The sequence below is a fragment of the Biomphalaria glabrata genome, chromosome 10, assembly GCF_947242115.1.
Source record: "Biomphalaria glabrata chromosome 10, xgBioGlab47.1, whole genome shotgun sequence".
Classification (NCBI taxonomy): Eukaryota; Metazoa; Mollusca; class Gastropoda; family Planorbidae; genus Biomphalaria; species Biomphalaria glabrata.
Genome location: NC_074720.1, coordinates 45,404,644 through 45,418,055, shown reverse-complemented (window position 1 = coordinate 45,418,055; position 13,412 = coordinate 45,404,644). Strand labels below are relative to the sequence as shown.

The 13,412-nt window shown below is 32.7% G+C and overlaps 1 long non-coding RNA gene across 10 annotated transcripts in view; it reads right to left on the bottom strand.

Moving 5' to 3' along the window:
• Window positions 1-230: 230 nt before the first annotated feature.
• Window positions 231-13,412, bottom strand: part of LOC129928688 (uncharacterized) — a 28,081-nt gene continuing 14,899 nt past the window's right edge. For 7 of the 10 annotated variants that reach the window (XR_008780154.1, XR_008780155.1, XR_008780151.1 and 4 more), the window contains 11 exons: window positions 12,259-12,570; window positions 10,773-10,868; window positions 9,786-9,909; window positions 9,377-9,519; window positions 8,017-8,079; window positions 7,803-7,869; window positions 7,466-7,571; window positions 7,237-7,360; window positions 6,669-6,735; window positions 6,345-6,467; window positions 231-1,195 (listed from right to left, as the gene is read on the bottom strand). This is a non-coding gene — a long non-coding RNA (uncharacterized LOC129928688). The remainder of the gene's footprint in view (window positions 1,196-6,344; window positions 6,468-6,668; window positions 6,736-7,236; window positions 7,361-7,465; window positions 7,572-7,802; window positions 7,870-8,016; window positions 8,080-9,376; window positions 9,520-9,785; window positions 9,910-10,772; window positions 10,869-12,258; window positions 12,571-13,412) is intronic. The other 3 variants (XR_008780152.1, XR_008780160.1, XR_008780156.1) reach the window with 2 other exon arrangements.

Here is a 13,412-nt window from a genome sequence, read left to right as displayed (position 1 = left end):
GAAAGTTAATATAATTAAAATTGAGGCTTCCATAGAGTGGTTTCAAGAAAAAAAATATAAATGTTTTCTGGAACTTAAAAAAAAAAAAAGAGTGAAGATAGGCTTACAGATGATCATGGTTTATAAGTGCGGAAACAAACAATTTAATTTAAGAATCTATATTTATGAACAAACTAAAACACAACAGATATGTAAGCATAAATAAATAAAAATGTTAGTTTAAAAACATCAACAGTGTAACAATTTCTTTTTATTTTTTTTACATTTGTAAAATAATATAGAAAATACAATAGACTTACATATAATAACCCACATACTGGACCAAACACAGTGGGGTTTCCTACATTTTGTGACTTTACCATCACAAAAGAGATACAAGACACTGATGGCAATCAAATCATTAAATAGAAACAATCTGATATAAACTTTTCACATGTAAATTATGAGTGAGTCAGGTGTGAATGTACTTTATTATTATACATGTCTATTGTATTTTAAAAAAAGTTTTTCATCCCTGCAGAAGTAAATCTTAATATTGTATAATAATAAGGCAAATTATAAGTAATTGTTTGCTAGACTATTAGTTATTAGACTCTCATTGTGGTTTAACAAAAAAAAAAAAAAAAAAAAAGATAATTTACAATTGTGTTCTGAAGGAAAAAATTCAATAATGTTATGAAGTTATGGAGGAAATGGATAACATTTTGAAGGAAATGATTTGAAATTTTGGACACTGTCCAACATACATCTTTTTTTTTTCTGGAAAGTTACTTCAGATATGGGTTTAAACATGTGCAGTTTTTCCTCAATGGTGAAGCAGTAATAGATTTAGAAAACACATCATCAGTATCAGATACAGATAAGCAGAAACATGATGCCATTAAAAAATTACACATTTTTATGAACTCAAATGTATAATCATTTTACAAAACAATTTACATTGTATGTTTTATAAATATTTCATCTAATAAATTTAAATGAGTTTAAAAATGTCCTCTAAGATTATGCAGACATCTTGTTTTCACATAAGAAAGACTGCAATCTAAATGGAAACAAACTGTTACCAAAAAATGAAAATCACTGATTACAATATACTGGTATACATGTTTATAAATAGATATCACATCCACCTTGATCCACTCTGGCAGCTACAAAAACTCCACTAGTAAAATTTATTTCTACAAAAATATAAGACCTGTAAAATAAAAGAATGTTTATTGTATTAATATAAAAAATAAAGTTAAGTAACTAAATATATTTAAAAAATCATTTTCTAGTGTGTGAAATGGACAGCTTACATGGCTAATCATGAAATCAGAAAGACTAATTTAACACACTGCAATGACTTAGTAAGGAAATTTAAGTTGTTTTAGTGAGTAACTTTTTATGTTAGAGATCTTTTAAATACAGAATGCTTAACTGTATATATTATATATCATCTGTTCCTTGACTTTTGTCATGGGGTTCACCTAACCAAATCCCTAAACTTAACCCAGTCATCATGCAGATAGAATATTATTTGATGTATATGCCTATAAACTAGGGGTGCACCGGATAGTTGCTCCGGCTTCTGCTGAATATTCTGCACTTTTTCACTATCCGGCTCCGGTTGGATATCACTACCGGATAGTAAAAGCTACACCTGTATTTCTATGAATATTGTTATGCGCCTCCGTGCTAAGTGTTTTCCAGATACGCCAAACGGAGGTAACACTTAAATATCGAAACAACACAGGCGAAAGGCAAACAATATAAAAGTAGTCGATGCTGATAAACGATGTCCAACAAGAAGTTTAAACTAAATCTCCATGTTAATAAAAATAAACCAATACTCATAAAGTGGACATGATTCAATAATGTCAGTTCTGAAATACATTAACTTTTTTGTTTCAAATAAAAAAATCTGTTTTTAAAACTAAAAACTATGAATATGCACCAAATATTTTTCTAGTACAAAGACAAGGCGTGTTAATCTAAATAGAAATAAGACTTTACATTATAAATTCGCATTACATACATAGCAACGATGTCATGCACATTTTAAAAGCTTGTCTTGACTTTTGAGTGGTCTAGTAAACATGTAATATTCCTTAACTATGCCACGCTGATAATCTGTCTAGATGTGCGGGTATATCTCCAGAGGTAGAGATGAGCAACCCCCACCTCTTTTTGTTTGTATAGTCCATAACATTGAGTTCACAGATAGGCAGCTTACCACATCAAGCCAGATGTCAACGTGTTGACACTTTCCAGAGGTCACATCTTATGAGGGAACTGAGTTTGTTTACTTGGAGAAGAATTTTTATTAGGGGCGGGACTACAAGCCAAATCTTTATAAGGTTAATCTGGTATGAGTTTGTTTATTATGAGATAGGTTGTCAATCAAGGGTCTGGACCACATGCCACACCTTTTATACTTTTGGCCGGGACAATAAGTTTGTTTACTTTAAGTCTCAATTAGGAGGCTGGACTACAAGCCAAACAGACACTGACCAGGGGTATCTTTTAAGGGAGGGCTCAAGAGACTCAACATGCTCAACTTCTTATTTGTTTAATCCATGACAATGTATTGATAGACATTGACCATTCTTAAGCCAGAATGGATTAACGCAGATTGTTGAGAAATATTGACACTGTCTAGAGGTAACTAGATGATGAGACTAAGTTTGTTTACTTGGAGAGAAATGTCATTTAGGGCGCTGAACAAACGTTCGTTGCACAATAAAATAAAACAAATATGTTTTTGTTTTTTTTTGTTTTCCTAATTCTCTTAGATCTATATAACAGTAGATCTAAACATAGATATCAATAAAAGGCCTACAGACTACAATTAAATCTATGTTTCGCAACATTTAAGGCTCTGGCTATGAGTAGGTATAATAGATGTTCCTGCTGTTAATAAAATATCGTTTGCCGCAAATGGATTAATAAATATATGACCTACAACGCTTCAGATTCCAACTATTAACTAACAGCTATCAGTATTATGCCCTTGAATCCAGAAGCAGTCTTTGGACTTAAAATTACAAGTTGTTGGTCAGAAATTCTTGAACACATACATCCAACCACCATACAAGCCAGATGAGAGATTTACATTAGTAACTAGTTAAATATTTACTAACATATTTTACATTGACCCTCCAACACACAGCCTTTATAGTTGGTGGCCTTGTACATACATACAGACACGCTCATGCTACACAGATTAATTTTTGTTTATACTGTTAATCTTTTATAAATCAATCAGTAACAGAGTTTAAAACAATAAGGAATATAAAAGGAGAAAAAAACAAACAAATATAGGTATGTTATTAACAGTTTCGTAAAATGCTCAGCAATACAAGCTATTTACAAGACACTTAGGTATTCGGCTCCGGCCGGATATAAAAAAGTACTATCCAGTGCACCCCTACTATAAACAAATTTTATATTGTTTAATGCTACATATCCAATATTTATCTAATATGCCTATAAACCTCATTGAAAAAATAATCATTTATACATACAGAATATTATGAGTAGGACTAAAATCTAGGCTATATCAAGTTGAATTTCACAATTATTATTTAAATTATACAAAATGGATCTTTTAAATATTTTGACATGAATCCAAATAAAACAATTTTCAAAATAGGATTTTCAGAAGGCCTTGGTTCCTTTGTTGGAAAATAAAGATAGTTGGTATTTGTGATAAACACATGACACGCAGATTAATAAGTGGTTAAAAAATCTTGACATTTATCTTGACATATAAATTAATCATCATTTGATAGAAATTTTTTTCCCGGGCATGATACCCTGCCTCATAGTGGTGCCCGGGTGGAAACGATCGTAGGAGGAAACGAGGTTAAAGGGTAGCAAAACAAGACTCCCGTGGGGGTGCCTAAGGGGGTGCGAGAGCATCCTCTTGCATTGCGCAGAGTTGTAAAAAAGCTCCCACAACCTTGTCACAATCCAGGCGCTGTTCCTCAAGGGGCTGTTACATAAATGGCGTGTCCCGCATGGTTAGCCTGGTATAGAAAAGGAAAATGTGGGGGGGGGGGGGGGGGGGGTGTCTTAGTGTACGCGGCCTCTTGCCGTGAGTCTGACCCATCCACCAGACAGAACAGTGTACACTGTTCTCATTCAGGCCAGTGAGAGAGAGCTCTTGTTCACTTTTGCTGGCCTAGAGTTCCAAATAGCCGAAGGCTCAACTCTAACTGACAGTTTCAAGAAGAAGAATAAATTTTTTTTTCTGATAGTTAGTGGCTATTACATTCAAGTTTTTATTTAGCACGCACAAACACATGCCTCCATTTTTTAACTTGAATTTTTTGTCTCACTAACTCTACCAATAGTTTAACATTAACTTCAATCAGTGATGGGAACAGACTTTGAAAACATTTTAGGAAATTTTGTCCACCAGCGTTTTTTTAACTGGCCTGTTGCAGCGACTTTAAAAAGATGTCGCTGAATTTTTTAAAATAATGTAGAATTAATTATATTTATTATATTCTTTAAATAATGTATCATTCATTATCACTAAAATCTAGGACTAAACCTAGATTTTCTAGACACTAGTAATTCCTAGTAAAGATTTATCTACTATAAATCACTCATTAGATGATATTTTCTTGATCAAGAATCTAGATTAGAACTCTAGATAAATCTAGACTTGTAGTTGGACTTTTATTAGTCTCATTAGATCTAGATCTATCTATATCTTGAACTACTTAAATCTAATCAGACATTATATATCACTGTGCAAGAGTTAATTAAAAAGCTAGAAACTTTTAGTTTAACTAAAACAAATTAATTAAGGCCAAAGTTTAACTAGAAAAAAATAGTTTAGTTAAAATCGTAGTTTAATTATTTTTTTTAGTTACAAACTAAAATATTTAATTAAAATTTGTAAAATTTTCAACATGTAGTAGCAGTTGAAAAGCACATCCCAGTTTTCTGGTCTTGTGATATCAACAACCTTTGATTATCAAAGAGTGATGCAGTTAACAACTATTTTGTCAGTCTGCATTTGAAGAGGGTAAAGTAGAAGTTACCCGTGAGTCAATATCTGCACTTGAAACTAGCAGTAGTATTAAATGTTGCTAAACATTTGTTTACCAAAAGCTTTTATGCAATATTATGAATAGAGTTGTTCCGAGTTTTTTCTAAAATCATGTTCTGGTGTTTAATGTCTGTTTATAGTGGGAATCTGATTAGCAAGTTAGGTAAATATTTAGTAGTTTTAGTCAATTCATTTTCTGCAAACAATAATTTATTAACTGCAGGAACATCAAGTACAACCTTTTAATAGCTTAAACCTTTGATGAAGCAGAGACATATAATAGATTCTAGTCTTAAGACTTATTATTGAGATCTATGTCTAAATTGACAAATTATAGATCTAAAAGCATTAGCATAATGAACTCTAGAAAAAAAAAACATCCTAATCCATACCCTCCCAGACCAAAAAGTAAATAGACTGTAGGCCTAGTGTACCGTACATGTGTAGTCAATGATACTACAAGACTACCCTGTTTTTTTTTTTTCATTGCACGTTATGCAATTGTGTTTGCTTAATGTTGATTGGTCAAACAAGAAAATAACACACTGGCCCATGTTTAGTCAAGCATGTTCGTAGATCTATCTTTACACTGAAATTTGTACACACCCTTCCTGCCCAAAAAGTAAACAGACAGTGATTTTGACAACCTGATCAGATAGACATAGACACATGTAGGTCTAGTGTACTGCAGTGTGCGGCCCACAGCGACAAGACCACCCCATGGTTTTTTCTATGCACACTTTTAACGGTTATGCAATAGTGTTTTTGAGTGGTCAGACAAGAAAATAACACTCCAAAATTTTGTTTCTATATCTTTCGTTACTAGATCTAAATCTGAAATTCTAAATCTTTTATTTAATGAGATTTTAAACTTTACCGGTATAATAATAAGTTAATATAATTTTTTTTGTAAAAGTACCAGGTAAAGGTTTTAATTCAAGGCAAATATACAAGCACACATATTTATTTAGACATCTTTTTTTTTAAATTTTATTGTGCATTAACGTTTATGTAAGAAACATCTTCCTCAATACTGATTTTATTATGCTCTACAATGTTAAAAGAATTAGTTCAAGCCGCAGGCATAGAGTCGAATGATTATAGATAGGTCTAGATCCCCCCCCCCCCCCCCCCCAAAGTTATGAAAAGGTTTGTATGGTATGATTAATCTTCTTTAGTTTAGTTTAACTACATTTTGAAATTCATGATAAACTTTTAGTTTAACTACTTTTTGTTAGTTGAAACTTAGTTTTAGTTTAACTTTTTAAATTTAGTTTAGTTCCCATCACTAAGTACTGACCTTTCAAATTAAAGCTTTTGAAGTGTAAGTATGATAGGAGCCCAAGTCCTTAACCTTTAACATTTCTTCTTTTCTTTTACTTGAGTGTTCTTCAGAATAATGTCTGGAGTAGATGCCAAGTTCCTAGACAAGAAATAACCCAAAATTTTATTGCATGCCTTAATCCAGAAATACTGTTGTACAGTAGAGAGAATTACAGCTTTAAAGTAACTGACTTGTGTTGACAAAACTCAAAAACTAACTTTTTCTTAAAAAAAAAAAATTCAAACAAATTAGTTGATTTGTCCCAACGAAATGACTTCAAAAAAAAGAAAAATGACTTACTACAAACAAACTAAAGCTCCAGTTTTGTTTCACCTCTGTATCCTACTGTTTATGACTCCATCATCACCTAAATAAGAACAAATTTGTGTTAGAGATCAAGTCAAATTAATTTTGGATATATGGACTTAGTAACAACTTAATGTTTATTTTTCAAATAATTCTTAAAAAAACAACAACATATGTACATGGAAATATAGTTGTTCATTAGTGATTTAAACTGTATTCATAACACATTTTCAAATTAGTGCAAGCTGTTCCATGCACCCATGGCATTTGTTTTGTGCAGTCTGTTATTTAAGACCTCAAAAACTAAGACCACAATTAAAGAACTCATTCAAGATTCTATACTCTGTGTTTGACATGCTCTGTCAATGACCACATTCCCCGCCCAGCCCTGCCCCCACTCCAATATACAGTAAACATATGTAAAACACATTTCCTCACAGATTAAAACATTATTATTATTATGGTAAGAATAGTTTAATCATGAGAAGGAAAAAATTAATCTCTTTCTGTTTGCAACACTAATTTCTAATATCTACAGTACAAACATTACTGCTTATTGTACCTGGTTTGAAGTGACTGATGAGCTTCTTCCTAAATAAAATGAAAAGACTGTTGAAGGAACTTGAAATCAGCTCCTTTCAAGATGTCTGCTGCCTCATTCATCATCTTCAGCAGGAAAAACATAACTATGAATAATAACAAAATATTATTTTATGAGCTTTTACCACATACAGAAATAAAAAAAAGATGAATAATAAAGAAACAACTCCCTATTCCAACTGTGTACTTACATCTTTGGACTGTGTCTGGGAAATAGCAGCACTTAAAAACTGGATCAAATGTGACCTTAATCTTTTAGCAGCAATAGAACTATTGACCTTGATTTGTTCTCTTAATCTAAAATCAACAAAGACAAAACAAAAGATTAGAAAATGACTTCATTGAAAGTGCATACTAATCAATAGACAGTATTTCAATGAAAGTGTGTGAATCTTTAATAATAAGAGATTTTAGAGCTACTTCACAAAGGATTTAAGTTTGTGGATAGAAAATAAAAATCATTTTGTAGCTTGACCTACTTTACAACTAGTTTTAATTTCACTAACATGTAAACATTCATCCACTTACTTATCAATCTGTTGGAAGCAGGAAGGAATGACCAACACAATAGCAGGGACTTCACTTTCTATTCCATCTAAAATTTTGATATGAAACACACAGAAGATGAGATAGTATTAAAAGTTTAGGCCAAGATTTCACTTAGGCTGTTATATTTATAAGAAGACTATATTGATAATCGCTAATGAATTAGATTTATACTGAAAAAAATTACAAAAATTACCTTCCATCTTTCAGCATCAAAATTTTCCAAAATCTTGACAAAGTCCCCTTTTGCTAATGACACCTGAATGTATAAGAAACAAAAATCTTTACTATTAATCCCAACAAATACAACCACATTAAGAAGACTTAGCTACCACTAATCATTAATTAAACCTGCTCTGGTACCATGGGATCTAAGTGACATCAAACCTTTTTGGAACATTTTTTTTTATATTACAATTAAGATATTTCATTTCACACAATTCCTTATGAGGCTTTCCAAATTTAAATATTGTCTGGTTATTTATTATTTTGGTCTTTCGATGAACTTTATTTCAAGCATTTTAAAACTGTGACTATGATATGATGTTGGTACACATGGACCAGGGACAAGTCCTAACACAAGATATATGGATAAGCTCCCAACTATTTCATGAACAAACAGGAACAAGACAATTATTGCACCTAACTTTGTCTGATAATTTAAAATCAAGGAAACTCAATTTGGAATGATGAAAAAGAACAAGATCTTTGATAACAACAGTTGTATGTTTAAATGAGAATAATATTTTTATTTTTGTTTCAAAAACAGACTGACTTTTAATTGGGAATGAAGAAATAAGGACAACCTGCACCCATTAAACCCCTGTTACATAAGATCTGAACGAAGTGGTCATCTCATTTCCATTAGGACTAAAACAGAAAGATTTAAAAATTCCTTTATCCCACTTTCGGTCGGAGTGTTACAAGATCAGCTGTCGTCATCGAGAAGTACATAGAAGTCAAATTTATAAAGCGCTGTGTTTCGTGTGTGAATGTTGTTCGAATTTTTCATCTATAATGTTATTGTACAGTAGTTACGCTGATGTTGTCAACTGTAGTCAAACTGAATTTCCATTTGATTGGATCAATAAAATTATCTAATCTTATCTTAAATTTGTTTAACAGACATGAAAATAAATCTTTGAACAGTGGCTAAATCATTGTGTCTTTTAGGGAATGGCTGATAATGCTGCTAACAAGGAATTTCTTGTAGAACTTCAAAGAATGTACAAATGATAAATGACAGACATAATTGGCCCTAGCTTTGATCACTCTTGTGCCATTTAACAGTTTAAGTGCATCAAAGGTCATAAGACTTCAAACAAGTCCTTTGTAGCTGTAGAATTTTCATTGTACAAGATCAGGTTGATATTAGCAACTATCTGGTTAACCATTGAAAAAATCGTCTAAACAATTCAATGATGATAACTGGCTTTAGTTTATAGACACAGCTATACAGAACAATTTTAGATGCAACTTTGACAATTTGGTTCTCCTCCAGAATAATAAAGATTCATACAAGGAAACTGAATGAAAAAGTCCCATGGCAAACTCACATGTTTGTGCTGATATTGGACAAGAGCTCTAGCCTTCAAATGCCATTCTGGCAGTTCTTGGCGGTGATGAACTGGGTGAATATCTCAACTTCGCTCTGTGAGAAGATCTAACTAGCCCTGATAGTCCAACAATTGTTTATTAACTGAAATAAAAATTATTAGCAAAATAATTATTTTCCTATTTGTGCATCAGCATCTGACACTTTATTTCTTTATATTTATTGCTGTAAAAAACCTGTACAATTTTGCTAAAAAGTAATCTTAACATGAAATATGATGCTCTGAATATAAAAAAAAGTAATTAAAAAAAGGACATAATCTTGAACTACAATATGAAAAAAAAAAAATTGTGTTTTGTTTATGATATATAATCTAAATCTAAACAAAGCTGAATGATAAATAATCTTACTCTGAAATGTTTTAACATGACATCAGGATCTTGAGTCTTGACTTGAGCTCTAACTGTTGAACTGTCCATCCAAAAGCAAGAATGAAAGCATGTCTTCTTCCAGGTGGCAAACATCATGGTAGAACTTTGAGAACATTAGAATAGAAAAGTCTAATCATTAAGGTACTCCTATCAGAACATCATGGTAGAACATTCAGAACATTAGAGTAGAAATGTCTAATCATTAAGGTACTTCTATCAGAACATCATGGTACAACATTCAGAACATTAGAATAGAAATGCCTAATCATTAAGGTATTTCTATCAGAACATCATGGTACAACATTCAGAACATTAGAATAGAAACGCCTAATCATTAAGGTACTTCTATCAGAACATCATGGTAGAACTTACAGAACATTAGAATAGAAATGTCTTATCATTATACTACATCTATAAGAACATCATGGTCAAAATATCAGAGCATCTTGGTACAATTAAGATGCAATTATTGTAGACATAGACCTGGTTTCATGCATGTCTTACTGATTGTACTGAGATGTTTGATTTAGTATTAAAATTGGCATGGAATTTTGGTTTTCTGCCTGTATTAAACTGTCATCTGGTTGTCCACTTCTACAGCTATTGACACTTTGGTTAACTACTCAAACTTTAGTGTCAGTTTCATTTACTTCTTGTAATAATGTTTCACTTGGTCTACTGCTTCTAATTAGATTTCACTTTAGTTTTCTGCATTTTCCAATGACCGGTTTTGAGCCCAGCTCATTTCATAATATTGCATTTTAAATGTTTCTTTTACCATATTTTTTTTCTATTTCTCTGGTTCTATATAAGATGAAAGTCTTGAAATACTTATTTTTATTTTTAATCTATGTTGGCTGGGTGAAAATTTACTACACAATTATTTACTGAGAATCAATAACTTTTGATTCTAGCTAGCAATTTCTAATACACAAAATTTCACAAAGGAAAAGGAATAATATTTACCTGATGATAGTTAGCAGTATTTTCACTATGAATGCCTAAACATTCATTGACTGTTTGAATCCAAGACCAACTCTTATGCTTCGCTGAGACACAGTCCTAATTAGAACAGAAAGAAATTGTAAACAAATTTTCTTTTTAAACACATTTTGACAAAGTAGCAAATATTATTTATTTGTAGGAGCTGGTCTTTAAAGTTTTCCTCTAAGAACAATGGTATAATGACTTTCTTCATGCCTATAATCACTGGTATATAGATTTGTTATCCTAGAATGTATCTTGCACTAGACCTATTGTAAACCCTTTGCTTATTTAATTCTATACATCTTGTCCTCTGTAAACACTGTCAAATACTAGTGGTCTTTGACTTAGATACAAAGCTCTGGCTTCAATATCTGACTCAACATTCTAGCGCAGAGTGAAAAAAAAAATGGATTTATGGCATAAAACAGGTAAGTTGAAACAAAAAGGATTTACTTCAGTTTCTGCAGACTTTAGTGTTCTGACACTGAAAATGTTATCCTGCCTCTCTACTTTAATGAGTATAATGAATAGAAGGTACTTATTTAAATAATGAAGTTGGTATCTAACCATGGATAATAAGTTATCAATAGCTAGTGATATTACAACATAGATGGCTATTTTTTAGTATTCTGACAGTAAGCAAACAGTATTGTAAATAAGGCAACTTGTACTATTGTGGTTTAGAGAGTAATCTTATAATAAGTGTGACAAAGATATGCAAGATAAAAATGTTATAAGTTGCAAGAAATATTGTTGTGGATGAAGCTTGTCTGTCTACATCCTTTAACATCTCAATAGATGATCTTTTCCCTTTGCAACTACTCATGTGCCTTAAGAGGCCAGTCCAAAATCCTAGATACACATCTGCAGTCACAGGCTTGGTATTTTTGATCACAAAACATTGCATCATATTCAACTGTGATCCAGGTCATTTCTGTTATGCTTGCTTTCCATGAGGGTCTATCCTGTGCTTTTGCTTTTTTTCTCCATGCTATTGGTGTTGATTTTGAAAAGCTTCATATAGAGCAGAGTGAAAAAACAACACCATGGATTTATGGAATAAAACTGTTAAGTTGAAAAAGTGTTCTATGAGATGAACCTTTGTCTTTATGACTGAAGGAGGCCAAGAATCATTTAAAAATGGAATAGAGAAGCTCTACTGCCCTCTATTTGATATGGACTAACCTCTCCATTACTGAGGAAAAATCTGCGCATAAAATGTGTGATTGCTGGGCTTTCCAACATCAGCACTCATCTCTCTTTCATGCTGACCAGATACTGATGTATCTTGTATTATTATAACATCACTGTTGATATCATGATGTAGGTAACTTTCAATATAATTACATCAATAGCTGATAATGTTATATTTTAGTAACATTAATAGCTGAAGTTATAAAATGTAGCTAAAATTATTGAATGATGTAAGTTGCTGATGATGTTGAGGTATCAAGAGCTTGCTTACTTAGACATAGGTCCTCCGGCGCCGTTCGGTGCATTGGGTGGCAAGCTGTCTCCATAATGATCTGTCACTGGTAATGTCTGAAGCCTCCTCCCACCTGGTGTCCACTGTTCTGAGGTCCTCCATGAAGGTGTGTCGCCAGGTAATACGAGGACGTCTCTGTTTGCGCTTTCCTTGTTTTGGCTTCCATGTTATCGCAACTCTTGGTGTGCGTAATTCATTTTGACGTAGAACATGTCCCGCAAACCTCATGCGACGTTCAGTCACAACCTCACTAAGTGTTCGACTCCCAGTTCGGCATAGGATTTCCAAGAGCTAATGATATTATAACATTTATAAAGTTACTTGATAAAATTGGTCTTCCAAATATCTTTACAATCCTCAGACAACGACGTCTGAGCTGGCTTGGTCCTGCAGGACAATCATATACCAAGTGTTATTTTTATGGACAACTCACGACAGGTTCCAGATGTACACACTATGTAAAGAAATGGTAACCAAGAAAGGTATGGACAGCGAAAAAGATTTGCCTCAGTTCTGAAAAAAAAAGCATGCCAAATGTCACCTTAACCTGGGACACATGAGGAAAGGAACATCTCTCTACAGCCACATTAATGAAAAAGTGTTATGTGAAATGAACTATTAAAAGAGGTCCACTAGTAGATCCAAATGTGTTGAGTCAACAAAAATGCTAGCTGTGGCATTCATACTCTCTCGCCTTGACTACTGCAACGCCGTGCTAGCAGGTATACTTGATGACAAAAGATGCAACGTATTCAGAACAACGCCACATGAATAGTACTTAGAAAAACAAGACAAGATTCTGCTATTACGCTCTTTTGTTAATTGGAGGCGCAGTAGCTGAGTGGTAAAGCACTTAGCTATCTGAACCAGGGGTCCCGGGTTCAAATCCTGTCAAAGACTCGAATTTCTAATTTTGGGATCTTTGGGTTTAGTGGTTGGTTGTTGTGCTGGCCTCATGACACCCTATTTAACCATGGGCCAGAGAAACAGATGAACTTTACATCATCAGCCCCATGGTCTGAAAGGGGAACTTTTTTTTATAATTATGTCATTTGGCTATGAAAACATTATTATTCACATGACTGATGGGCCAATACATTTTGAAGTAACTTTTTTTTAAAGGGATCTGCTTA